The sequence below is a fragment of the Leptopilina heterotoma genome, unplaced genomic scaffold (genome assembly GCF_015476425.1).
Source record: "Leptopilina heterotoma isolate Lh14 unplaced genomic scaffold, ASM1547642v1 Lhet_120, whole genome shotgun sequence".
NCBI lineage: Eukaryota > Metazoa > Arthropoda > Insecta > Hymenoptera > Figitidae > Leptopilina > Leptopilina heterotoma.
In genome coordinates, this window is record NW_025110838.1 from 92,222 (window position 1) to 112,308 (window position 20,087).

Sequence of the window (20,087 nt, forward strand, 5' to 3'; positions counted from 1 at the left end):
AAATTTGAAAAATTTCTTTGATAATTTTCAAATTCTTTTGTTTACAATTTAATTTTTATGAAATTTCGATTATTCTGACATTCCTCAATTAAATATATTAGAAATTAAAAACTTTAAATAATTAAAAAAAAAATTGCTTTATACTTTTTGAAAAAAATTAATTCTACAGAATTCTTATAATTAAAAGTATGAAAAGTTCAAATTTTCAAAGATTTTAAATTTGAAACCTTTTGAAAATTCCATTATTTCCAAAAATTCACGCTATAATGCTTTCAATATTCAATTATAATCTAAAATTTTAACTGAAATTCATTTTCAAATCAATATTTATTAGAAAATTCAATGTTTTTTAAAAATTGAATTTTCATAAAGAATTTTATCAACAAAATTTTTAAATAATTTAATTCTCTCGGCAAATTTTAATAAAATTTTTAAGAATAATTTCATTTTTCGAGAAATTTGATGAAAATTATATTAAAATTTTTTGAAAATAATTGAATTTCGAAGAGGAATTTTATTTTTTATTAAGATAATTGAAATTTTGAAGAGAATTTCTGTAAATTTTTTAACATTATTGGATTTCTGGGAAGAATTATAATACTTTTGAAAATAATTGAATTCTTGAGATGAATTTTATTAAAATTTCTTTTTAAATAATTCAATTCTTTTGTGAAATTTTATTGAAATAGTAGACATTAAAAATAATTGAATTTTGACAAATTTTTGAAATTAATTAAATTTCTACCAAGAATTTTATGAAAATTATTTTGAAACAAATTTTATTGTTACAAAGAATTTCATTATTTATGAAAATAATTCAATTTTTTGAAGAAATTTATTTAAAAATGTATTAAAAATATTACCTTAATTGTAATAAATAAATTGTAGCTAAAGTTTTTAAAATAATTGTATTTCTATGCTGAATTTTAATAGAATTTTAAAAAAAATTGAATTTCTTTGCTGAATTTTAATAAGATTTTTAATAATAATTTTAACCAAATACCAGAAAGTTAATAATAATTAGAAGCCAAAAATTTTTTTCTTCCGTAGAGATTTTTATATGGCGATGACACAAAAATTTTTCAATTTTAAATTAAATTTAGTATTTTACTATAAAATTAGTATTTTATCAAATTAGTAGTTTTTTTCTATCAATTTTTAGAATTCTACAACAAATTAATCCATTGATAGATTTTTTACTGTCAAATCAGTAATTTTACTACTAAAGAAAGCAGAATTTTTTTTCCTATCAAATTAGTAGTTTTTTACGAATTAAAAAAGTACTGATTAGTAGTCTTCTACCATTAAATTATTAAGTAGCTTTAAACTAAACATAAAAATCATTTCAGTAAACGTATGTAAATCATTTATTTTTTTTTATCCAAAAATAATGAATTCCTTAACGATTCTCATTAATTTACCAACTTTCAGAACGAATTCATTTATTTTAATTATTTTCTTTTTTTCCAAGTGAAATTATAATTAAGAATTACGAATTTCTTTTATCAAACTCACGGATCGAGACTTAATGTTTAAAAGCAAGTCAATAAATATAATTGCCTTTATTTAAAATGCCTTAAATAATAATTGAAGTCAATTTCAATAATTTGTGAAAATCGAAAGATTTCTTTAAGTATGCAGAAAAAAAAAATCGTTATAAATAACATATTTTGGTAAGTATTTTTTAATTGGAGACAAATTTGCGATTAATTAGAATTCATAATTTTCTTTTTCTCCTCCTCTCATTAAACTTGACTTATGAAGTTATGAAGGCAATAACTTGAATTGCAAATGTATCTTTCTATATAAACCGAAAAGAACAAGAAAATAAATAAATGTATAATTAATATATTAATAGAAATAATTATATAATAGTTTTATAAATAATTCATATTAAGAAAAAATTTTTTTTTAACTGATTTCGAAAAATTTGTTATGTTATGAATAAACAAAATAATAATTAAACATGTTTCTTAATTTATATTTTATAAATGTAATTAGCGGAATTGCAAATGCATTTTCCTATAAACCAAAAGAAGACAAGAAAATAAATTAGTAATTAAATAAATTTCTAAAATTATATTTATGTATTAATTTCTATCACTATAAAATATAAATACGTCCTTCCAAAAAGTCAAATTAAAAAAATCCCCACATTTCGATTATCTTTTTCAAAAAATCAATGAATATAATATGCTATTTATTTCTTTTACAGTTTATTTTATAGTTTATTAGTCTACTGTGTACTTACACAAGGAAAGTTATTTTTTTCTCGACAGAATATGTACACATACATATATTATATACATAATATATACAAATATATATATATATAAAAGAAACTGTAAGAGAAAAAAAAAAGTTCTGTATCCATAATTAATCCGTGAGTTGAACGAGATGGGAAGCACTCTGAAGTAATTTACGAAGAGGCTGGCACAAGATCTATACATAAGCGATAATTAACTTCATCTCTCGTTTCTTAAGACTGCCCGAGATCCCTGTTATTAGATTCCCCGTCACTAGGTTTCGACAGACGATCGCGAGACACAGACTGGACTCGAATTACTCAATCACAGCGGGTTATCCTGATGCAAGGTTCTTCGGTCCACTGTCGAGTTAAAATGAAATGGAAACAGTTTCAATTAAGGAGAAAGAATGAGAAAGAAGCGAGGAAGTTGGAAAATCATTTATTACCTTCAGAAATAGCCGAGAGAGAGAGAGAGAGAGAGAGAGAGAGAGAGAGAGAGAGAGAGAGAGAGAGAGAGAGAGAGAGAGAGAGAGAGAGAGAGAGAAGAATCGTTTACTTAAGCCTATGAAATCCTTTAGGTGCTCAATTAAACTCTACACAAATGATTCAACTACTTCACAATCACACGATGGAAATTCGATCAACAATACACTTACGATTAGAAAAACAATTCTATTTTTAAAGGTAAAAAACATACTTGATGATTAAAAGTAGAATTTTATTTTATACTTTAAATTGTAAACTAAAAAAAAATTAAATTCGACGTTATTTGAAAATTAAATTAAACATTATTTGAAAATTGTTTAGAATTTAAATGAAATAGGCAATTTATTTCAAAAATATTTTCTTTTTTACTTCTTTTTTATTTTTAAATATTTGATTTTCATATGTTATAAAAACTATAATAATAAATATGACTCGGAGTGATCGTTAACCACAACGTTTCATTTATAGTAAGTCTATAAAAAGAAGTTCATAAAAGAAATATAAAATGTTTAAGATTTTATAATTTTTCAAGTAGTAAGAGTCAGTCATAGTCAGACAAACTTGATGAGTACTTTAAATTTTTCTTAATGAAATCAAAATAGAGAAGAAAAATTTATTTATAAGCAAAATATTTCTAATTTCTTGTAATTCTTGTTTCAGTAGTAAAAATCAATTTCAGTCAGACAAGTTTTTAGAATTCTCTACATTTTTATATTACTAAAAAAATTTTTTCTTTTTAAGAATTTCTTTCAAATATTTTTATAAAATTCTAGTAGTAAAAATCTAATTCAGTCAGACTTAGCAAAATAGTAAAAAATAAGCGCAAACAAAATTTTTTCCGCATTTTAAAATTTTTCCAATATAGTAGGAATTAATATTTAGTAAGACAAGGTAAACGTGTTTATTATTCATATACTCTTCAGAATGTCTATATTTTCGTTCTTTTCAGTAGTAAAAAAAGTTTTTAGTCAGACAGAGATTAAGTTTTCTTGAACTTTTTTATACTTGTTTTGAAAAGAAAGTGAATTTAAAAAAAATCTAATCTCGTCATTTTTCAGGAGTAAAAGTCAGTTTCAGTCAGCCAAAGTTCAAAAGTAATTTTTATTATATTCTACTCGTGACAAAAACAACTTAATCTAAACTTGTCTTAATTATTTAGTAGCAAAAATTATTTTTATGCAGACAAAGTTAGAGAATTGTACTTTGTTCATATACTATAGTCATACAAAAAAAAATGTAAGTAACAGTAAAATTTTTAGTTTTACATTTTCTTCAGGAGTAAAAGTCAACTTCAGTCAGACAACGTTCTACTATTGACTAAAATAACTTTAAATTATAAGTTTCCTTTTTTTAAGTAGTAAAATTAAATTTTAGTCAGACAAATTTTTTTCAATTTTTTTAATTTTCACACTAGTGGAAAAAAAATTTAAGTAAAAAATCTCGTACTTTTTTCAGCAGTAAACGTCAGTTTCTAGTCAGACAAAGGTAAAATAATTGATATAATTTGAGTATACTAGTGACAAAAATGTCTACATCCAAAATTTTCTAATTTATTTAGTAAAAAAATAAATTTTTAGTCCAGAGAAATTTGGAGAAATCTTGCTTGTCACTAGTACAATAATGCAAAGATTTTAGGAATTTTGTCTGACTGAAATAGACTTTTTCTACTAAAAAAAGCTGTAAAACTGAAAATTTTGAGTATTTCTTAAATTTTTTTGTAGCACTATGAAAAAAAATAAGAATTTTCTTACTTTGTCTGACTAAAATTAATTTTTGCTACTAAATAAATAGAAAATTTTTGAAGTGAGTTGTTTTTGTCACTAGTAGAACAATTATAAATATTTTTTAACTTCGGCTGACTAAAACGCTCTTTTACTACTAGAAACATTAGAAAACGGAATTTTTGCTATTAGTCTGACTGAAAACTAATTTACGCTACTGAAAATGTTATAAAATTATGAAAATGACTCACATTTTTATCCCCAGTAATCCAATTAAAACAATTTTGTTTACTTTTGTCTGACTATAAACTGTCATTTACTATTAAAAAAGTACAAAACTTTTGATTACAATTTATTTCTTCCAGTAGTATAAAAATTTAAAGATTTCAGGAAAATTGTCTGACTAAAACTGACTTTTACTACTGGAAAAATTAGAAACCTGGATTTTTGTTTTAAAAAAAATGTAAAAATTTTGAAATCACTAGTTTTTAATACTAATACGCAAATAACAAGTTTTTTGGAACTTTGCCTCACTATGAACTAATGTTTACTACTGAGGAAAGAGGGGACGTTATGATTAAAAGTCATTTTTGTCACTAATAAATTAATTCAAAGTTTGTTAGGAAACTTGTTTGACTACAATTGACTTTTACTACTGAAAAGGTTTAAAATTTTAGATTTTAACTGTTCCTCTATTTTTTTAACACTACTACAAAAAAAGATTTCTCCAATTTTGTCATACTAAAAATAATTTTTGCTACTGAGAATGTAGAAAATTTTGGAATAAGTTGTTTTCGTCACTAATACAACAATTAAAATCATTTTTTAGCATTAGCTGACTGAGACGGATTCTTAGTACTAAAAAATTAGAAAACAGAGTTTTTTCTTTTAAAAAAAGTGTTTTTTATTTTTAAAATAGTAATTTTTATTATTACTACACAAATTCCAAGTTTTTTTGGCACTTATTTTATTATAAACTAAATTTTAATTTTGAAAAAAGCGGAAGTTATGATTAAAATTTATTTTTGTTCCTAGTAAAGAAGATTTTACGAAACTTGTCTGACTGAAATTGACTATTACTACTGAAAAATCTTTAAAACTGATGTTTTTGACTGTTCCTCTCTTTTGTTGGCACTAGTATGAAAAAAAACATGATTTCTCCAAATTTTTTCGTGTAAAAATTAATTTCTGGTTAATTCAAATGTAAATTTTAATTTAAAATTAGAAATTTTAATTTAGTTTAAATTTTTTAATTTGTAATTTTCAATTCCGTACTGATAAACTACTGAAAATTCCGTTTAGTAATTATCGGTGAAAAAAAAAGCAAAGAGAATTTTCTTTTCTAACATGTATATATTGTGGAATGAGGTACCAGATTCTCGCTTGGTAATCGATCTACGATCCAGTGCACGATCGCATCGGCACTTTGAAATCCTATAGTGAACACTCACATTGGAATCCAGACATCGATTCAATTCGAAAATAGCGATCGCAGAATTTCAACGAATCTTGTTGTTTTTCTTGTGACTTTCAGTCATCTCGTCTAGAATTTCTCCAACTTGCTTTAAAAGAAAAATTTCCCCTATAGCTGTCCTATTACATCCAATATTGGCAATTTAATTGATTAAGACAATTAAGACAACCTTGTCTCCGCATACAGACACAATTTATACACAACGAACAGACAAACAAACAGTGATCGTTGTTTTGGTGTCTTTTCATTCCAATGGTATACTTTTTTAATTAGCCATTTTAATTACCTTTAAACTTTTAAATTGACTTTAAGATCCGTATTTGAAATCACAAATTGGTGAATTAGAATTACATGCTCATATTTCTGCAGAAAGTTATATGGCTGTTTTGTTATGAGTCTGCTTCTTTTTTTTCCTCTTAATTTTAAAACATCTCGCGACTAATTTTATACAAGTTTTGTTTTTGTCAGTGTCTAATTGATTTTCAGTTATTTCTTTCATCGCTTTGCGTTGATTTAATTCTTCATTTCTTTTTAAATTGTAATTATAAATTGTTCTCTGAAAATGATTAATTTCAGTTCTATGTGTAGAAAGTTAAAGGGTGCATTTTTCTTCTTATGCAAGGAAATGAAAAAATAATTGTAATGAAAATTATTTTGTTCTTTATATTTGGTATTATTTTTTTAATGAGAAAAATTGCAAGTACATTAACACTTTTTTTTTGTAAATAAAATTTACTTTTATATCTTTGGAAGATAAAATTTAAGAAACTTATTGAACGCTGACTGACTAAAATTGACTTCTACTACTGAAAAAACTGTAAAACTAGAACATCAGAAATTTCCTAAAACTAAAAACCTTTAGAAATCTTAAGAGTTAAGACTGAGTATGTTTATATTCCTGTAATTTCTTGTAACAAAACTAATTTTTATAAAAGTTGCTTTTCTAACTTGTAATTAATTTTCCAAAATTTTCAGCCTTTATCTGACTAAAATTTACCTATAGGTAAATTATTATTAGAATAGATTCTAGTTAAAAAGAAGAAAAAAATTTTTTTAGAAATAAAATTCCTAAGAAAATTACCTACAAAATGTTCTTGAATTCTGTCTGACTACAAACTGACCTTGACTACTGAGAAAAAGTATAATACTTTCTAGTAAAATTAATTTTTAAAACTAGTACATAAATTTAAAGTTTTCAGTAAATCTGTCTGACTAAAATTAACTTCTACTACTGAAAAAATTAGAAAAAATATATGTTTATTATTAAAAATAAACATTATTACTATCAGATTATTCTCGACAAGTTTTAATAATAATTCATAATTGATATCCAACAGAAATTTATTATTAATATTAATTTATAATTAATAATTTAATTATTATTAAATAAATTATTAATAATAATAAAAATAACTTTACTGAAAAAGTTATAAAATTACGAAATACGCCATTATTATCAACAATACTCAAATTAAAACAATTTTTTTTACCTTTGGCTAACTGCAATGGACTTAAAATTAAAAAAAAATTCTTTCAATAGCGAAAATTCTGTTTTCTAATTTTCTAGTAGAAAAAGTTCGTTTCGGTCAAACAAATTTTCGTGAAATCTTTAAATTTTCATACTAGCGAAAAAAATTAATTTTAATCAAAAGTTTAGTACTTTTTTAGTAGTAAATGTCAGTATTAAGTCAGACAAAGTTGAAGAATTCTGGCTTTTTTGATACTATTACTAAAAAAAAATTTTTTGACACAAGTGCAATAAAGCAAAGATTTTAAAAATGTTGTCTGATTAAAATGGACTTTTTCTACTTAAGAAACTAAAGTTAACTATTAAAAAAGTAGAAAACTTTTAACAAAAATTTATGTTTTCCATTAGTATAAAAATTTTAATATTTCAGGAAATTTGTCTGGCTAAAATTGATTTTTACTACTTAAAATACTAAAAAATCAGTAAAACTAAAAATTTTCAGTGTTACTTTAATTTTTTTGTATGACTAGTATATGAACAAAGTACAATTCTTTAACTTTGTCTGCATAGAAATAATTTTTGCAACTAAATAATTAAGAAAAGTTTAGATTGAGTTTTTTTTGGCACTAGTAGATTATAATTAAAATTACTTTTTAACTTAGACTGACTGAAACGACTCTTACTACTAAAAAATTATAAAACTGAATTTTAGCTATAAAAAAAATTTTGTTTTTGTTGAAATCATTAATTTTAATTATTAATACATAAATTAAAACTTTTTCGCAACTTTGTCTGACTAGAAACTAAGCTTTACTACTGAAAAAAGTAGAAAACTTTTTAATAGAATTTATTTTTTTCCACTGTTTCAAAAATTAATAGATTTCATGAAATCTGTCTGACTATAACTGGCTTTTACTCCTGAAAAATGAGGAGATTGGATTTTTCTTTAATTAAATTTATTTTCACAACAAGTATGAAAAACTTAATCTCTGTCTGACTAAAAAATATTTTTACTACTGAAAAAGAACGAAAATATAGACAATTTATGACATTTTTCAGTAAAATAAAAATGTAGAGAATTCTGGAAACTTGTCTGAATGTAACTGACATTAACTACTAATAAAATTTCTTTAAAAATATGAGAATAAAAATTTTTTTACTACTTAAAAAACTAAAAAAAAAAATTTTAGTTACTAGTAAGCGAATTTACACAGTTTTGAATATTTAACTATTATTATTTTTTATTATCACTATTATTATTACTTTAAAAACATTTCGTTAATTCAAAAAAATGTTACATAATATTACTAGTATTTTTATTATTATTATCATTATTATCATTATTATTATTATCAGTTGAAATAAGAAATGTCTCACACTGTCTGAAAATGAAGAGATCTTTTAAAATTAAGGTTGACTTGAAAAAAGTGAAAGGATGTTAAATTTAAAATTGCTCGCAAGTTTTTATGAGTTTTTAATGGTGTCCTCTCGCGTAGTGATAAGTTGGCACTCGTCAATCAGCGTTTTACAAGTTGTGCTGTTCTTCTTATTTTCTCTTCATTTCTTTCGTCAAGCATCTCTCAGTTACGGTGCGAGCAATGATTAAAGGGATTAATTTTTTATTTATAATTCCTTTTTTTCAATCTATTTTGGTTCTACAATTAATAAAAAAAAAGAACTAATATACTTAATTGCAGTAAAAGAAAAAAAAATCAAATTCATTTATACGAGATTCTTTCAAGGTATATATTAATTGCACGACACTAAAGTGACAAAATTACTAGGTTTATAATTATATTCCTCAGAGCTGACAATTTATGCAAAAGTGGGTCCAATGAATTATTAATCTTATGCTAAATAGTAATAATAGTGATAATGATAATAATACTAAAAATAGTTGTTGAGTCTAGAAAAATTTTAAAACGTTAATGATACAAAGTTAACATTTTAATTTTTATTTGGATATTATTAACAACTGACGAATATTATTTTGTAATGTTAAACATTTTAATGTTGTTATTATTTCTTTATTTTAATTATTTTAATTATTTTAATTATTTTAATTATTTTTATTATTTTTATTATTTTCATTATTTTCATTATGTTTATTATTTTCCTTATTTTTCTTATTTTCCTTATTTTTATTATTTTATAAAAATTTTAAAAAAATATTTTAAAAAATAGTTTTTACAATTATTTGGTTCATTTACCTGCAATAATTTGCAGACGTTTTAAAAAATAATTTAAACTAAAATACCTTTTTGCAATTATAATTATTTACGTAACGAGCAAGCATTTAGAATTGTTATCAATTAATTGTCACAAACATAAGAAACACTTAGCATCGAAATTCTGGTTTTTAGTTTTACTTTCCAGATAGAAAATCTCCTTAAAAATATTTTTTGTCATGTGAGTTTGTTATTTCACAAAAAAAATGTTTGGAAAAATTATCAAAAGTTTTTTTGATTTTAAATAAAAAATTGAAATTTGAAAGAAAAAAAAATGTTCACTTCTAAAGAAGCAGAACAGTGTTTAAAGAAATATGTAAAATATATTTCATTTATCACTGAAACTTACTTTTAAAATTAGCCGATAGACGAAACATATGATTTTTGATAACGGAACAACGTGACTGAATTAAATAAAGTACTAAATTCAAAACAGACTGGATATTATTCCAGAAAAGAATGCCTCCATACACGATTATTTGCAAATTACTCAAGCATGACTAAATCTAGTAAGTTCTTTCTACTTGTTTTTTTATCTCGATAATTAATTGTCGTATTTATTGTCTTTATTTTTTTAAGTTTTCAAATTGTTTAAATTTTTCTATTCATTCAATTTTTTAACTTTTCTATTTATTTAATTTTTTTTTTTATTTTTATTGATTGAATTAAAAAATTTTTTTTTATTTAATTTTCTAATTAAAAAATGTTGTAAATTATTTTATTTTCTTATTTAATCGAAAAAAATTTCTTTATGAATTTAATTATGTCAAAATTAAATAAATAATTAATAATTAAATAAATAAAAATATAAATTTTCTGAAATAAGAATATAATTGAAATTGCCACCTTATCCTCTGGATGAAGGATAATAAAAGGTATGCTATTGCAAAAATGAGTCTTGCTATTGTCTTGCTCACTTCATTAAAGATTGTAACCTAAGAAGATCAATGGAATGAGACGTGGATGGGAAAAAATGAAGTGTATATCTATAATGTAGGGCACGAGGACCTGACAGGACAGCAGATTCGAGTCTCTCGTATAGGACAGGGTGTGTCTGATCTGAGCACTTTACTGTTTTCCACAGGTGGTCATTGGGTCCAATGACCGAGTTTGCGATCGATTTCATCACAGTTGCCGACATTACGCTGGGAACTCGATCTCATACCATCGATATACTGATTTCAATAATAATAATAATAATAATTATTATTAATACAATCACAATTATTATTATTACAATCAGGATAATTATTTTTTCAATCACAATAATTATTATCACAATCACAAGAATTATTATCAAAATCACAAGAATTATAATCACAATCACAATAATTATTATTTCAATCACAATAATTATTATTTCAATCACAATAATTATTATCACAATAACAAGAATTATTATGACAATCACAATAGTTATTATTTCAATCACAATAATTATTATCATAATCATAAGAATTATTATCACAATCACAAGATTTATTATCATTATCACAATCATAAGAATTATTATCACAATTACAATAATTATTATCATTATCACAATCACAATAATTATTATCACAATCACAATAATTATTATTTCAATCACAATAATTATTATCACAATTACAATAATTATTATTTCAATCTCAATAATTATTATCACAATCACAATAATTATTATTTCAATCACAATAATTATTATCACAATCATAAGAATTATTATTACAATCACAATAATTATTATATCAATCACAATAATTATTATCACAATTACAATAATTATTATTTCAATCACAATAATTATTATCACAATCACAATAATTATTATTTCAATCACAATAATTATTATTTCAATCACAATAATTATTATCACAATCACAATAATTATTATTACAATGACAATTATTATTATTATAACAATAGTAATAATTACTATGAATATAATTATAATTACTGTAAAAAATATTATTATTTCCATCGCAATTATTAATACAACAATTTATTAATAATTACTGTTACTATAATTATATTAACTAGTACAATAATTATAATTACTATAACAATAATTACAATAATTATTACAACAATAATAATAATTATGATTATGATTATTATTATTATTATTATTATTATTATTATTATTATTATTATTATTATTATTATTATTATTATTATTATTATTATTATTATTATTATTATTATTATTATTATTATTATTATTATTATTATTATTATTATTATTATTATTATTATTATTATTATTATTATTATTATTATTATTATTATTATTATTATTATTACAATAAAAATATTTACTAAAATAATTCTAATAATTATTACAAGAAGAATCGAAATAAATAAAGATTAAAAAAATGTGCTTCAAAAAATCGCTTCAATATAATTCTGTTTCAAAATAATAAAAAGGGCGAGAAAATAACAGCATCCGCAAAGAAACTGTTTCTCTCTTTTTCTCTCTTAATAAATGTAAAAAAAAAGTGAAGCAAAAAAAAAACACAGTATAAAATTAAGTATAAAACCTTGTCGATAATTCAGGTCTCGTGTATTAAAATATACCCGATATTATGGCCGCATAAAACACAAGTCGTCGCTTGGATGCACAATATTAATAAATTTCTTCCCGCACTCACTGTCTCTATCAATTCAATCTCTCTTTCTCACTCTTATTTTCTCGACTTGAAGCTCATTTTCTTTCTCCACGTGTTCCGTCCGCGTGGAATGTCGTTGTCCATCCGATTATGTAAATTGTAAATCTTAAATGACAGCGGGGACCTCGTTAGACCCGTCCATAAAAAGCATCCATGGCGACGAGAAAAGCGCGATCGATTTTTTTTTTTTTTATTATTTATTTATTTTTAAAGAAAAAAAATTGTATGTTCAACATCAAAATTAATTCCATTACACTTATATAGTCAAGTACTGCTACTAACCATATATACCTACAAATTATAATTTAATCAAAAAGAGGAAAAAAAATTCCATATAATTAGTAAATATTGTCATTATCCAATATTCGAGTTTCTCCAAAAGTACAAATATTTCATTATTTAATGAAACGAGATTTCAGTTTTTAAATATGTAATACAGGGTGAGCAAATAAACTTAAAAATAAAGTAATTTATTCAAAAAATAAATAACATAGTAAATAATAAATTAATAATACAAGAAGATAAATAATAAAACAAAGTTGTACCTGAAAATTTTCAAAACTTCTTTAAATTAAAGCAAAAAAATAATTTTGTTTATAAATTTTCTTTGTTGGATTTATCACTCAATATTTTTTTTTTTTGTCTTATAATTGCACACGGAAATTACGTATTACCGTTAAGGTTTTTCTTCTCTGCATCTTCTTTTTTTTTTCTTTGCATTCGTTTAACTTTTCTCTCAATACATATATATTGAGAGAAAAATTTTCTGAATGCGGAGAAGATGGATTTAGACGATAATGACTTTAAATGAACGCATACAATGATAGAAGCCATTGAATAAAATGTGTATATGTGTAACACAACATTGCCTTCTTTACTGACATAAACATGCATTACGATTAAATGGAAAGTAGCAAGACGATCTTGCCGAGTATAATGATCTTCAAGATCAGATTGGTCATCGAGAAAATTCCACGTCTCAAGGCATATAGGTTTCGCATAATTTTCAAACTTTCCTTTTTATTCATAGTTGAAAACAAGATAGTTTAACCTCAAAAAAAATACAAAAAAATTATAACTATCGAAAAACTTTTCTTTTATGTGAAATAAAATTTATATTAAAGGCAGAAAGAATTATAACTATTGAAAAAATTTTATTTTAAAGTGAAAAAAAAATTTACATTAAAAAAGGGAAAAATTTTGTGAAATCTTTTGATTTCACAAAATTTCTGAATTTTTTTTCACTTAAAATAAATTTTTTCAATAGTTATTTCATTTTCTTCAAAAAGAAAGAAAAATAAAAAATGAACAAAATTAAAAGAAGTAGAAAATAGAAAAAGTAAAAAAAAGAAAAATAAAGAATAAAAGACGTTAAAGGACGAAAAATGAGGAATAAGAGAAATTAAAAAAAGAAAAATATAAAAAATAGATAAAGTTAGAAAAAAAAAATTTTTTTTGATAGAAAGAAAAAATCTAAAAAAGAAAATGAGAAAAATTGAATTATATTCACATTACAGCTTTACTTTTATATAAAGTATAATATTCCATATGACATTAGGACATATTGCAAATCTGATATTAAATTACTACCTGCGTTTCAACTCGGATGACACTGTATCGAATTACAAAGTAGTTTGTCAATATTCAACGTTTGCTTATATTCTAAAAACTTTCTGGACCATAAGGAGATCATAGTTTCGAGGCAAAACTTTAATAAACTAAATTCGCAATTTTAATAAATAAATAAATAATTTTAAATTTAGACCGAAATTTATACTCAGTTTGTGAATTAAATTTATTTAGAAAAAAATAAAGAATTAATAGTATAATTAATTAATTATATTTTAATTAAAATGAATTATAATTGATTAAAATTAATTCAATGAATTAAAATTATTATGTCAAAAATTCTTTTTCTCATTTCATTGCATAGCGAATAACAAACGAAACTATATTAGATTGATATATACAAGAAAGTGAACAACCCAGTTTTTAAAGGTTGTTCACCTTCTTCTCTTGTCGTTATATTAGCATAAGATTCTTTACGTATATATTATCTAAAGGTTCCTTTCGTCCACTTAATTTCTTTCATTCATCAGTCCTGACAAATAACCGACCAGAACGAAACAAAAGTCTTAAAATTATTCCTCCTTTAAATATACATCTTTAAATTTACCAAAATAGTAATTAAACTCTAAATGATTTATTTCCTTTTTTTTTGCTCTAATATCAAAAATTAATTAAGCAAAACAAAAAATTAATAAAATGCAAGCAAATCGACAAAAAAAGAAAATAAAAATAATAATTTAACACAAGAGAGAATCAACACAAAAGAAAAACGAGAAAATAATTTATTAATTTTCTCATGACAATTGAACAAACTAAATAATTAAATTAATTAAACTAAAACTTTAAGAATTAAAAATATTATTTAAATAATTTATTAGACTTTAAGTTCGCATTCTATTTAGTAAAAATGTATATCTAGAAATTTTTTTTTAAAAATCAGGTATAAATTAAAAATCAGTTATTTGATAAATAATAAATAATTTTCAATATTTAGATTAAATAAACATCAGCGAATAGAATATAAATATGCATATGGTGAGAATATATTTCATTGCTCAAAAGTTCATAAAATGCAATGAAAGTTCACGAGTTATAAACTCCAAAACATTTTTCTTTGCCTTGGAAGACAAATTATTTGAAATAAAGTATTTCTAACAGTCGCAATTTACAATTTGTATTTTACAAAACGAATGAGTATATATATAATCTAACGGCACATTCATAAACACGTACATTGGTATTTTTTTCTCATACTTATTTTTCTTCCCCTTCTTTTTAACACGAGACACCATAAGCCATTGATCTAAGGTCAATCAATATTGCCCGCGACTATAGATTCTCTTTTAAAAAACCTCAATATAGAATGTGAAATACATAAACATATACATACATATACATAAACATGAAATATTAATAACAATAATAATAATAATAATAATAATAATATATATGTATATATAAATGAGAAAAATATCTCAGCAATAATCTATACTATTTTATTATGATAATTATATTCCAGCAATTATGTAAACGGCAACAATCAATGTTTCCAGTTGCAAATAACGGAGAGATTCTTAAGATGTGTCAGTAATATTAAATCACATGGAATTCAATCATATCTTTTATATATAGAGAAAATGAAGAGTCATTCATTAATGTACAAAGTTTATAATATGTATTTTTTTTTTGCTTTTTTTAAAATTTTTCTCTCTATATAGAATTTAATTAATTTTCTACTATTCTGTATTTGCTACTTTAAATGGCCTTTAATATGAAAAAATGCTGGACAGATAAATATTTATTAACCATTTTTCTAAGGGACTTTGGCACTCGTACCAAAAACTTTCTAAATTAAAAAATAATATTATTTTCCGATACAAATGAAAATTGATATTTTTTAAAATTAATTTTTTATATTTATTACAATAAAAAAAAAGAATAATATGGGTGATTCTTCAATTATTTCTCAATTTTGCTTTCCCAATGTTCCGTATTTAATAACTTTAAAAATTATTTTCAATTTTTCTTCAAACTTTTGGATAATTAATCTTTAGTTTGTTTTTTACCCAGCTGAAAAAGTTCTATAAAATTTTAATAGAATCATTTTATGAAATAATTCTATATAAATTCTAGACATTATAGTGAATATTCTGCAGAATTTCACTAGAATTATTTTACAGAATTTCTACATGAATTCTACTGAATTTTAGTGATTTTTAATTAGAAAGAATTTAAATTCGTGAAATAATATTTTTCAACTTTATTATACTGACAAAAATTATAACCAGTTCGAATCAAATTAGAAAACATTTTACATAAAAGTATAAATTAAATTTTTTCATCACTAAAAAACATGAAGAAATCATTATTTTATGTTATAAGAATATTGTACTTCTTTAAAATTATTTTCATCATTTCAATTCAATTATTATTTTTTTAAGAATTTTTCACTAAAATTTTTCTTTAAATCAATAAATTTTCGAAAAAGTTCTTCAACAATCTTCAAAATTCATTTATTTACAATATTCAATTTTACAAATTTCAATTATTCGTAAATTCTTCAATTAAATATATATTAGAAAATAAAAACTTCAATTAATTTTAAAATTCAATTATTTCTAAAAATTCAGGCTATATTGCCTTTAATATTCAATTATTATCTCAAATTTTTACTGAAATTCAGTTTTAAATTAATTTTTATTAGAAAATTCTACTAGAATTCAATTGAATTCAATTGAAACTTTTTATTTTTGTATTTAAATAATTATTTAAATACAAAAATAAAAAGTTTATTCAATAATTCTATGTTTTTTTGAAATTAAATTCTCATAAAGAATTTCATTAACAAATTTTTAAATAATTGAATTCTTTTGACGAATTTTAATAAAATTTTTGAAAATCCTAATTAAATTTTTTTAAAGAATTTCTTAAAGTTTTTTGATAATAATGTAGTAGTTTTTATAAAAATTGTAATTGAAAATTTTGAAAATAATTGAATTCTTTCGAGAAATTGTACTATTTACGAAAATAATTGAATTCTTGCGAAGAATTTAACAAATCCATAAAAATAATTGAATTATTTCAATGAATTTTTACGAAAATAATTGAATTCTTGCGAAGAATTTAACAAATTATAAAAATAATTAAATTCATTTGAAGAATATTATTATTTAATAAAATGCAAGCAAATCGACAAAAAAAGAAAATAAAAATAATAATTTAACACAAGAGAGAATCAACACAAAAGAAAAACGAGAAAATAATTTATTAATTTTCTCTTGACAATTGAACAAACTAAAATATGATTCATATGATTTTTTTTTTTTTTTATTGATTTATTATAAAATTTTTAATAATAATTACATTTATCGAGGAATTGGATTAAAATTTTAAATAATGGAAATTCTGCGATGAGTTTCTATTTATAAAAGTAATAAAATTCCTAAAAAGAATTTTATTATTTAGAAAAATAATTGAATCCCTGTAAGAATTTTATTATTTAGAAAAATAATTAAATTTATATTGCGAAGAAATTTTTAGAAAATTTGTAAATAATTGAATTTCTGCGGAATTTTATTATTTTATAAAAATAATTAAATGTTTGCGTAGAATTACATTACAATTTTTTTGAACAATTGAATTCCTTTGGAAAATTTTATTAATATAATAGATATTAAAAATAATGGAATAGAAAAAATTTTTTGAAAGTAATTGAAATTTTACCAAGAATTTTATTATAATTTTTGAAAATAATTGATTTTTGGATAAGAATTTTAATAATTTATAAAGATAATTGAAATTTGACGAGAATTTTTAAAAATTGTTGAACATAATTGAATTTCTGCGAAGAATTTTATTACTTTTGAAAATAATTGAATTTCTGCAATCATTTATTGTAATTTCCCTAAAATTCTCCAAATTAAATCGTAGGTACAATTTACGAACTTTTTGTGCTTTTTTAATCAAATTACAAAAAAGTTATGATTTAATTGGAAATGGCTTAAAAATTCACACATAAATCATCGAGTTTAATATCGTTTATTTTACACGAAGCCTATTTCAATCGTGTTTTTATTTATTCCATTCGAAAGTTCATTTCCAAAGTCTCTAAGTTTTTTTGTGTTGTTTTTCAATTTTCATTGATGAATTTGTGTAAAAATATTTTCTTACTATACTTTCTCCACTATTTTGTTATTCGGAACCGAAGTTCACATGTTCTTCGATTTTCATTAATTTTATTCACTTTTTTAGTGCGATTTTACTTACTATTTACATTATCAAGTAGACAAGTTGTAATTTGCATGAAAAAATACTTTCTGTGCTTTCGTACAACTTTTATAACTCAGTCCTTTCATGAAATAGAAAAAATATCCGACAAGGATTTTAAAGAGCTTAATAACTAAACTTTCAGTACCAGTGAAAGAAAAAAAAAATTTTTTAATTCCGATTTTATAGCGGAAAAAATAAAAAAAGTATTTTTTCACCTCGCACTTAGTAGTGGCGTGGAAAATAAATCTCTGTGTTGGTAAAAAAATTTTCAAAGTCCGCTCATAATTAAGAAATATTACAAATAACACAACAAATATACAAAATAATTGTAACCGCAAGCGATCATCCCAAAAGTTTCCCACACTTGAGCGCAAAGAGTGATTAGGAATTAGAAAACAAAAAATGTTTGGAGAAAGGCTTCCAATATTGGTCCATTATGTGATTTATATGTTAACGATCGAGCCACTTATTATAAACCAAAAAATAGACCAGCGATTACTTGTGTGTATATAGGTACAATATTGGATAAATATAAACATATACGTAGGTTGCTCGCAGGTAAGAATAATGTATATCGATCAGTTGCGAATAAACTTATCAAAAGTCGTCGAAGCGAGACTAGAATCAAACGATAAACGATCTAGGTCGTAGATCATACATCATTATCTAGTTAAACTCGAAATGGCTAGTTTCGATGCAAGAGGTTAAATGGAGTACTGATCAATACCTGCTGTTTATCCGCAATTGTAGAATACAATATATATACTTAAAACTCCCTTATTTTTCTCAATTCCAATAGAAAATAGAATTTTACAAAAGTACAGAAATTAAAGTATAATAATTGTGAATAATGAAAAATAATGATAAATGGTTAAAAACAGTGAATAATTGTAAATAATAATAAATAGTAGTAAATAATAATACATTTTAGTAAATAAAAGTAAATAGTAGTATATTTTAGTAAATAATTGTAAATAATAATAAATAGAAGTAAATAATAGTAAATTTTAGTAGATAACAGTAAATAGTAGTAAATTTTAGTAAATAATTGTAAATAGTAGTAAATAATTGTAAATAGTAGTAAATAATAGTAAATAATAGTAAATAATAGTAAATAATAGTAAATAATAATAAATAATAATAAATAATAAATAAAATAGTTACGACAATAAAATGACGGAAAATACTAACAACAATAAATAATGCAAAATTGTAATGAAAAATGACGGAAAATAATAACAATAGTAAATGTAGATAAACAATAAGATTACAACCAAAAAAATAGTGACGAATAGTAGTAATAATAAAATAGTAATAATAAAAAATCGTAAATATGACAACAATAAAAATAATAATAATATTTTTTCCAAATTTATATTTCTATTATTCTGTTATACATCTCTATTATTTTTTTATTTATTATTAAATTATATTATTTAATTTTATTCTTTTCTTCAAAAATTATTCAGCAGTAAATAATTATAATTTAAGTTTTTTTAAAAAAAAAAGAAAAAAAAATTCAATTCAGAAAAACAAAAAGTACAAAATTTTTCAAACCAAAGGCGAATCATTCTCGTTTAATGATCTATAGAATTAAGAATATTAATATTCCAATTTTGCGTCGATATCTGCTTATTAAGAATACTTAACCACATATATATATGTATTAAAAAAAATAATTTTGAAATTTGAAATTAAAACATTTTACAAACAAGTTTCTCGAGTCAAATATGAACTCGTCGAGGAGAAATAACACGTCTGCGTTTATAAAATTATGCCGCGGCTGTATAAATACAACAGGTTTATGCCCAAGTAACCTGAACAATCTTTCGACGGAGATATATATACGAAGAATATATGTAGCAGAATAATTTCTTTTGGATGATTTTTAATGACCTCATTTTTATGATCGAACGACAGCATTTTGATATCTTGGAATTAATTATTATTGCTATTATTATCATTATTATAAT

At 22.2% G+C, this 20,087-nt stretch overlaps 1 protein-coding gene across 12 annotated transcripts in view; it reads right to left on the minus strand.

The window, feature by feature from the left end:
* Nucleotides 1-20,087, minus strand: part of LOC122509963 — a 253,775-nt gene that overhangs the window by 24,538 nt on the left and 209,150 nt on the right. Inside the window, exon 1 of one of the 12 annotated variants that reach the window (XM_043624371.1) lies at nt 12,185-12,295. The exons of 10 other annotated variants lie outside the window; for them this stretch is intronic. The gene's annotated coding sequence lies outside the window, so the exon portion shown is untranslated. Of the gene's footprint in view, nt 1-9,974; nt 10,005-12,184; nt 12,296-20,087 lie in introns of those variants that run through there. One more of the 12 variants, XM_043624363.1, reaches the window with a different exon arrangement.